Raw genomic sequence first — 7,571 nt, forward strand, 5'->3', positions numbered from 1 at the left:
AAACAAATTAATACAATTCTCTGTTTTTCAGTATCATGCATCACAACATACATTTTTAGATGTAAATATTTGCATCTGCTTTGATATCATGCTGCTTTCATCTGTATCCATTGACTACTGAAACATCAGAAATTGAATATGCTCCCTTTCAATGTAGTCCATCACCTCAGGTGAGAGGTGAAATATTTCTCTTGTACTGCTCGCACAAGCTGGAGATGATGGCTCAGTCAGCTTGACCAGGATCTTTTGGACTGGAATGAAGCACACATCCCTTGCCCCTCGTTTTGGATGAAACTGAGTGCTTGGCCCATTAGGATGGAAGAATTCGACCTTTACATCTTGGTGATGTGTATCCATAGTGATTACTTTTGCCAACCACCAGTTTTTGTCGTAGATCACAGCAAGCCAGTCTCCACAGTTAATGTGATCCGCCGCTATTTTTGTGTGAACTCCTTCAGGAACTTCATGGCTGTCCTGCTCCATTTCTTCCATTAGCATGGCAATAGGTCCTATTTCCTTGTTTTGAGCAGAAGCACTGCTACCACTTGTGGTCTCAGTGTGCTTTTTCAAATTTGTCACCTTTACATGCTCGTGGAGATCTAACATGGCTGGAGTGAAACACTGGCAAATATTTGGTTCACAGCAAAAGCAGGACAATGATCTGCAAGTGATCTTCTTCCCCTCAGGAATAACCTGATTAACTTTTCGTGTTCCAGGCACAGGTTTCAAGGGTTGAATGAGTTCATCATAGCACGCCATTTCTTCATCTTTGACATAGAAGAGTTGGATGTTGGTAACACTTTTCTTCACCATGTCGTAGAATGTTTTTCCACTTGCAACATCATTCCCTTGCAGAAGGAGACTGTCTGCAGTTCTTTTGACTGTCGCTCCAATGCCATCTGGTGCTCCTTTGCCGTAAGAAGTGGCAAAGAAGTTCCAAGTTGCTCTCTGGAAACCAAATCTCTGAGGGACATCACATAGAAGAGAGAAATTCTTCTTGTTTTTATATTGTTTGCTAGGACCATCAGACCAGAAGTGGATGGTGTGAGCACCAGGAAACTTTTCTCTTATTGTTTTGAGTACGGGATTCATGTATGCCCAAATGGAGGCAGCATCCTGACGCTTGGACTCAGCTGGCAAAAGCCAGCCTTTTCACCTTTTGCATAGTACATGCCAGTGTGCAGATTGACTTGGGGGAGGTTCTGATTGTACCTTGTACCTCGCTTCTGCAAAGTCAACATGCACAATGACACTGTTTTCATTACAGTTGTTTATCATCTTCCGAAACTCTCTGGACTGGTTTTTAACCAAACACACATGTGTTGTCTCATTCCACAACAGGTGTTCATACAGCTGTATGAGTTCTGCTAAGGTGCCAGTATGCTTCACAATTTTAGTGTTGAAGTAAGATTCGCCTGCTGCTTGGTCCTTTACCCGTTCCCACTGCTGCCACTCAGCATTGATCAGCTCTTGCTGTGCTGCTATAGGTGTGCTTTTGTGAAGACAGCGTGTACAAACACGCAGGAGACATGCTTCACTTGGAGGAGAGAAACAAACAAGCTCAAAATTATCGTCGAGCTTGCTACCCTGAACAACCCCATGCTCTCTCAAAACTTTCAGCATCATCTCTGCGTTTTCGTGGTATTGGCACTGACAGGTCTTTCGATCAGATGGCTTGGGGGCTGTGACATAGAAAGGACGAAGAGTGCAGAAAGATGAATAACTCAGTTATGTTTGGGTGTTGCTTGGTAAACTCTTTGTGGAGGTTAATCATTGTGTCTGAGAGGATCATTCTTTGATGCTTTTCCTTCTTTTGTGTTCTTGTGTCTTGTTTGTCAGTGGTCATACGTGCAGAATTACAAAAGAAGTTTTGGACTGTTTGTTTGATTGTTTTAATGTAAGTGGGCCTTCTGACTTTGGATTCCTTTGGCCTTAGCATTTTGTATGTCAGACCAAATTGTCTCATTTTGTATAGCAGCCGGTATTTTTTAAGAATCCTCCCTGACAAGAGAAGGTTTTTAGATTTTGCATGGCATCTCTGACATGGTTCTCCACCCGGTTTCCCTTCACTGAATTCTTTCAGAAGAACATTGTGGAACAGGAGTGCTTTCTTTACTAAAAGGAAGCTGCTACCCATCATTCTTTTTGTGGTGGTTCTCGGCGATTCACCCAGTGTGGTTTTCTGTTTCATGCGCCATATCTTCTTTCTTAATTTGTTGTTCTCTTTTTGGGCCTTGCTGAGATTGGTTTTGAGTGTTTTCATTTCTCTAGAACGTCTCTGCTTTCTTTTGTCCCTTTCTCCTTTCCCTGCAGCAGCCTGCCTGCTTGTCTGTGGTATCTCATTCAAAACATTAACTGGACTATCTGGACGTGTTTCCAATAGTTGAGTGTCTATCTGCCTTTTCTTTCTGGATTCTCTCTGACTATGCCTCCATTTCTTTCTATTAATCCTCTGTTCCCTTTCACTTAAATCTTTTATTTGCTTTATTTTTCCTTCTTCAACTCTCTGTTTCCATCTTTTTCTCTCATTTCTTAGATAATCCTTTTTTAATTCTGGCTGTGTAAAGATTTTCTCTCTTCGCTTTTTTCGATACTCTCTGTTCCTCTTTCTACGCTGCTCCAATGAGAGTTTCGTAGCCATCCTGGCCTAAAACACATGAGCACAATAATATTTTAAACATGTTTAACCCTTGTGTTATCTTCGGGTCATTCTGACCCATCAGTCATTGTGACCCACCGTCGTATTGCGACAAATTTACCTCATACAAAAACAAAGTGAAGCATTTTCTTTTAACTGTCGGGCTGTCTCAGACCCCCCACATTGGAATGGTTAAAAGAAAATTATTTTTATTTGTTTTTGTATTGGGTAAAATTGGGTAAACACAACAATGGTTCGTTATGAACCTTTGGGTCATGTGACCCGAAGGCAGCACGAGGGTTAACATGTCTATCATGGAACATGTCTAAGTTCCTACTTCTTACATTCGTATGTTCCCTAAATCTTATGTTCCCTCAACCTGAACTCTACTCGGGTTGATGTCAACCCATAAAAGCAATAGATGCTGTCATGTCACATATTTGATATTTATACATTATTATAATTGCAATACAACCAAATCTTTCATTTTATATCATTAAAAATAACTTTAAAAACACAAACACAATGACTTTACATTGAATGTCAACTCCGTCACTGGGTCGTCACCACTGTCAGACAGAAATTCTGACGGTGGTGACATCTGACGGTATTGACACATTAGTCATTTCTTTCAAAAAACACATGGAGTCCATGTAGTAGCCATTTTATTTTTCTGTTGATGCTAGATGCTAATAGAACCTCCTTCAAGAGACTGAAATGATCTCAACATTTCAAATAATTTCCTCAAAAAATGGAAGAGGGTGTTGACATATCATAGTTGTGACAAAGGAAAGATTAAGGTTTCAAATACTGTAAAACTATAAAACTTACCAGAGCCTGTCTGACACTGATGAACTCTGCAGAGATGGAATGTGGCAAGGGGTCCTTCAGAGTGACAGCTGCCCCTGATATTACCTGATTTTAATACATTTTATTGAATGTCTGACGGTGTTGACCAAAAGTTGGGACACAACTTTGAAACCTTATAAAACATGCAAATGTCATTGAAAAACAACATTGCTCTGATATTAGATATTATTAAGTGTTGCTTTTGATGGAACAAACCTTTTTTAATTATACATTAAAAGTTTCTTTCCATTTTATTGCATATGAATGATTGGACCCTTCTCTGTGGACACACTGTTTTACATGTAGTGAGAAATGTTATTGGTATAATAGGTGTTATAGATTTGATATAATAATGATTATATTTGATTGAAGAGGATAATTGTGTTAAATACCTTTTAATATTAATCCCTGATAACATTTTCAATTGAAAATATTTTCATTTTTAATCACAAATGCAGTTAAATATGTGGGACCTGTTTTGTCCCATGTCTCAAGAATCAGTGATCTGTATGTTTCACTCATTGAACAAATAAATTCTAATTCTATACTGTTTTATTCGGCTTGCCGTAGCATCCATTATCTGGGTCGTAGGTAGCTTACTTGAGAAAGGTGGGGCCCTCCAGCGAGGGGGCCGAGCTTGAGCTCCTTCAGGCGACACGCCCCCCCAGTCTCGAACAGAAAAGACTGCTGATTTTCTTACGATTTCAAAGCCTAATTTAACATACTTTCATTATTCTGCGGTGTGTTGAACTTGAAACTAGTTTTTCCTTTACTTTACAGGATCTTTAATAATAATAAAAAATAGACAAATACCATAAATATACAAATCATAACTCTTTAGTTAATTAATTATTTAAGTGTAAGATCAACAGATAAGTCTTGAGACCCCTCTTGAAGGTTCCAAAACTATCACATGAACACTAGGCAACTCATATCATATAATGCACGCATATTTTAACCCTTGTGCTGCCTTCGGGTCACATGACCCAAAGGTTCATAACGAACCACCGTTGTGTTTACCCAATTTTACCCAATACAAAAACAAATAACAATTATTTTCTTTTAACCATTGCAATGTGGGGGGTCTGAGACAGCCCGACAGTTAAAAGAAAATGCTTCACTTTGTTTTTGTAGGAGGTAAATTTGTCGCAATACGACGGTGGGTCACAATGACTGATGGGTCAGAATGACCCGAAGATAACACAAGGGTTAAGAGGACTGTCTACAGGGAATGTGTCTGACCAATCACGGTGGGTGTGGGCTTCCTGGGCCAAAAATGCCAGGGCCGATTTTTTGTCCCAGTCCAGCCCTGCGCCCAGCTGGAGTAACTGACCAATGAAGGAATTCACCTTCACAAAAGATTTTTTTTTTTCTCTTATTATAAAAACCCACAACGCCCAATCACGCCCGCTTTTTCAGAATCAGAATTCGGTTTATTCGCCATGTATGTTATACAAACACGGAATTTACTGTGGCAGGGAGGTGCAAAACACTAAACATATACAGATCTTAAATGAAATAAAAGTACAAAAGTTTAACTATTTATACGAACTAAACAATCTAAGAATACAACAATTTAAATATAAAATAAAATATATATAAAAATAAGAATAATGAACAGCGTGAATGGTCAACATAGTGCAATCGGATACTGAGAAAGTGGCTTATGCATACTGAATTGCCATTAGATGGACTTATAATAGTTAAATAAGTGAATGAATGTCAATGGGAGTCCTTGGCCTTGTTGAAGACGCCAGTAGCAGATGGAAAGAAACTGTTCTTAAGGCGTGAGGTTTTGGTCCTGATGGACCGCAGCCTTTTGCCAGAGGGGAGTAGCTGGAACAGGGAGTGACCAGGGTGGGAGGGGTCGGCCACAATCTTCCTCGCACGCCTCAGGGTCCTCGAGGTGTGCAGGTCCTCGAGGGTAGGCAGATTGCAGCCAATCACCTTCTCAGCAGTGCGGATGATACGCTGCAGCCTGCTCTTGTCCTTGGCAGTGGCAGCAGCGTACCAGACGATGATGGAGGAGGTGAGGATGGACTCAATGATGGCTGAGTAGAAGTGCACCATCATTGTCTTTGGCAGGTTGAACTTCTTCAGCTGCCGAAGGAAGTACATCCTCTGTTGTGCTTTCTTGATGAGGGAGCTGATGTTCAGTTCCCACTTGAGGTGGGAGAGGATAGTGCCCAGGAAGCGGAAGGACTCCACAGTGTTGACTGGGGAGTCACACAGGGTGATGGGGGTGAGTGGGGCTGTGTTCTTCCTGAAGTCCACAACCATCTCCACTGTCTTGTTGTTCTGGCTGCACCAGGTCGGCCGCTTCCCACCTATAATCAGACTCGTCTCCACCAGAGATGAGCCCAATAAGGGTGGTGTCGTCCGCAAACTTCAGGAGTTTGACGGACGGATGACTGGAGGTGCAACTGTTGGTGTACAGGGAGAAGAGCAGAGGATAAAGGACGCAGCCCTGAGGTGATCCGGTGCTGATGGACCGGGAGTCAGAGACTTGTGTTCCCAGCTTAACGCACCGCTTCCTGTCAGACAGGAAGTCTGTGATCCACCTGCAGGTGGAATCAGGCACGTTCAGCTGGGGGAGCTTGTCCTGAAGCAGGGCGGGGATGATGGTATTGAAGGCAGAGCTGAAGTCCACAAACAGGATCCTGGCATAGGATGCTGGGGAGTCCAGGTGCTGTAGGGTGAAGTGGAGGGCCATGTTAACTGCATCGTCCACAGACCTGTTGGCTCTGTAGGCAAACTGCAGGGGGTCCAGTAGAGGGTCAGTGATGGATTTAAGGTGTGCCAGCACCAGGCGCTCGAAAGACTTCATTACCACAGAGGTCAGGGCGACGGGTCTGTAGTCATTATGTCCTGTTGGCCTTGGCTTTTTGGGCACAGGGATGATGGTGGAGGACTTGAGACAGGCTGGCACATGGCATGTCTCAAGGGAGGTGTTAAAGATGTAGGTAAACACCGGAGACAGCTGGTCAGCGCAGTGCTTGAGGGTGGCTGGAGAGACAGAGTCTGGCCCAGCTGCTTTGCGGGGATTCTGCCTCTTGAAAAGTCTGTTAACTTCACCCTCCTGAATGGAGAGAGTCGTCACTGTAGAGGGGGGTGGGGGGGGGGGTGGGAGGCCTCCTGGGTGGGAAGGGGTAGTTCAGGACTGTCCAATTGTCTTTCAAATCTACAGTAGAACTCATTCAGGTCGTTGGCCAGGCGGGAGTCGTTAGTGGAGTGGGGGGCTCTGGGCTTGTAGTTGGTAATCTGCCTGAGCCCTCTCCAGACAGAAGCAGAGTCGTTTGCAGAGAATTGGTGTTTTAGTCTCTCTGAGTACAGTCGTTTAGCCTCCCTCACCGCCTTGCTAAACCTGTTCTTCGACTCCTTGAAACTGTCTTTGTCCCCACTCCTAAACGCGGCCTCTTTCTCTGACCTCAACCTTCTGAGTTTAGCTGTAAACCAGGGTTTGTCGTTGTTGTAGCTTACCCTGGTGCGTGTTGGTATACAGCAGTCCTCACAGAAGCTGATGTATGATGTCACAGCCTCTGTGAGCTCATCCAGACTATTGGTAGCAGTCGTGAACATGTCCCAGTCAGTGCAGTCCAAGCACGCCCGCAGATCCTCCATAGCTTCACTGGTCCACTGTTTTGATGTCCTCACAGCAGGCTTACTGTATGCAGGAATCAGGTGGACCATGGCGTGGTCAGAGTGACCCAGTGCTGCTCGGGGGACCGCATTGTATGCTTTGCTGATTGTAGAGTAGCAGTGATCCAAGGTGTTTCCTTCTCTGGTAGGGCATTTGATGAATTGTCTATATTTTGGGAGTTCTTGAGTGAGACTGCCATTGTTAAAGTCGCCTAGCACAATAACCAAGGAATCCGGATTTTCATGCTCCACACTCAGTATCTGGCTGGCGAGCACACGTTGAGCCTCGTTGACGCTAGCCTGCGGAGGCATGTAGACGCCAACCAGAATGAATGATGCAAACTCTCGTGGCGAGTAAAAAGATCTACAGTTAATAAAAAATGATTCCAGATCAGGAGAACAGTGCTGCAGAATCACTGTCACATCTTCACACCAGCCACTGTTA

The 7,571-nt window shown here is 43.5% G+C and overlaps 1 protein-coding gene across 1 annotated transcript in view; it reads left to right on the forward strand.

The window, feature by feature from the left end:
• The window catches only part of abcc1 (ATP binding cassette subfamily C member 1 (ABCC1 blood group)), a 253,278-nt gene extending 247,942 nt beyond the window's left edge, over positions 1-5,336 (forward strand). Inside the window, exon 32 of the transcript XR_009928666.1 lies at positions 5,321-5,336. The gene's annotated coding sequence lies outside the window, so the exon portion shown is untranslated. The remainder of the gene's footprint in view (positions 1-5,320) is intronic.
• Positions 5,337-7,571: the final 2,235 nt, after the last annotated feature.

Source organism: Osmerus eperlanus, chromosome 2 (assembly GCF_963692335.1).
Source record: "Osmerus eperlanus chromosome 2, fOsmEpe2.1, whole genome shotgun sequence".
NCBI lineage: Eukaryota > Metazoa > Chordata > Actinopteri > Osmeriformes > Osmeridae > Osmerus > Osmerus eperlanus.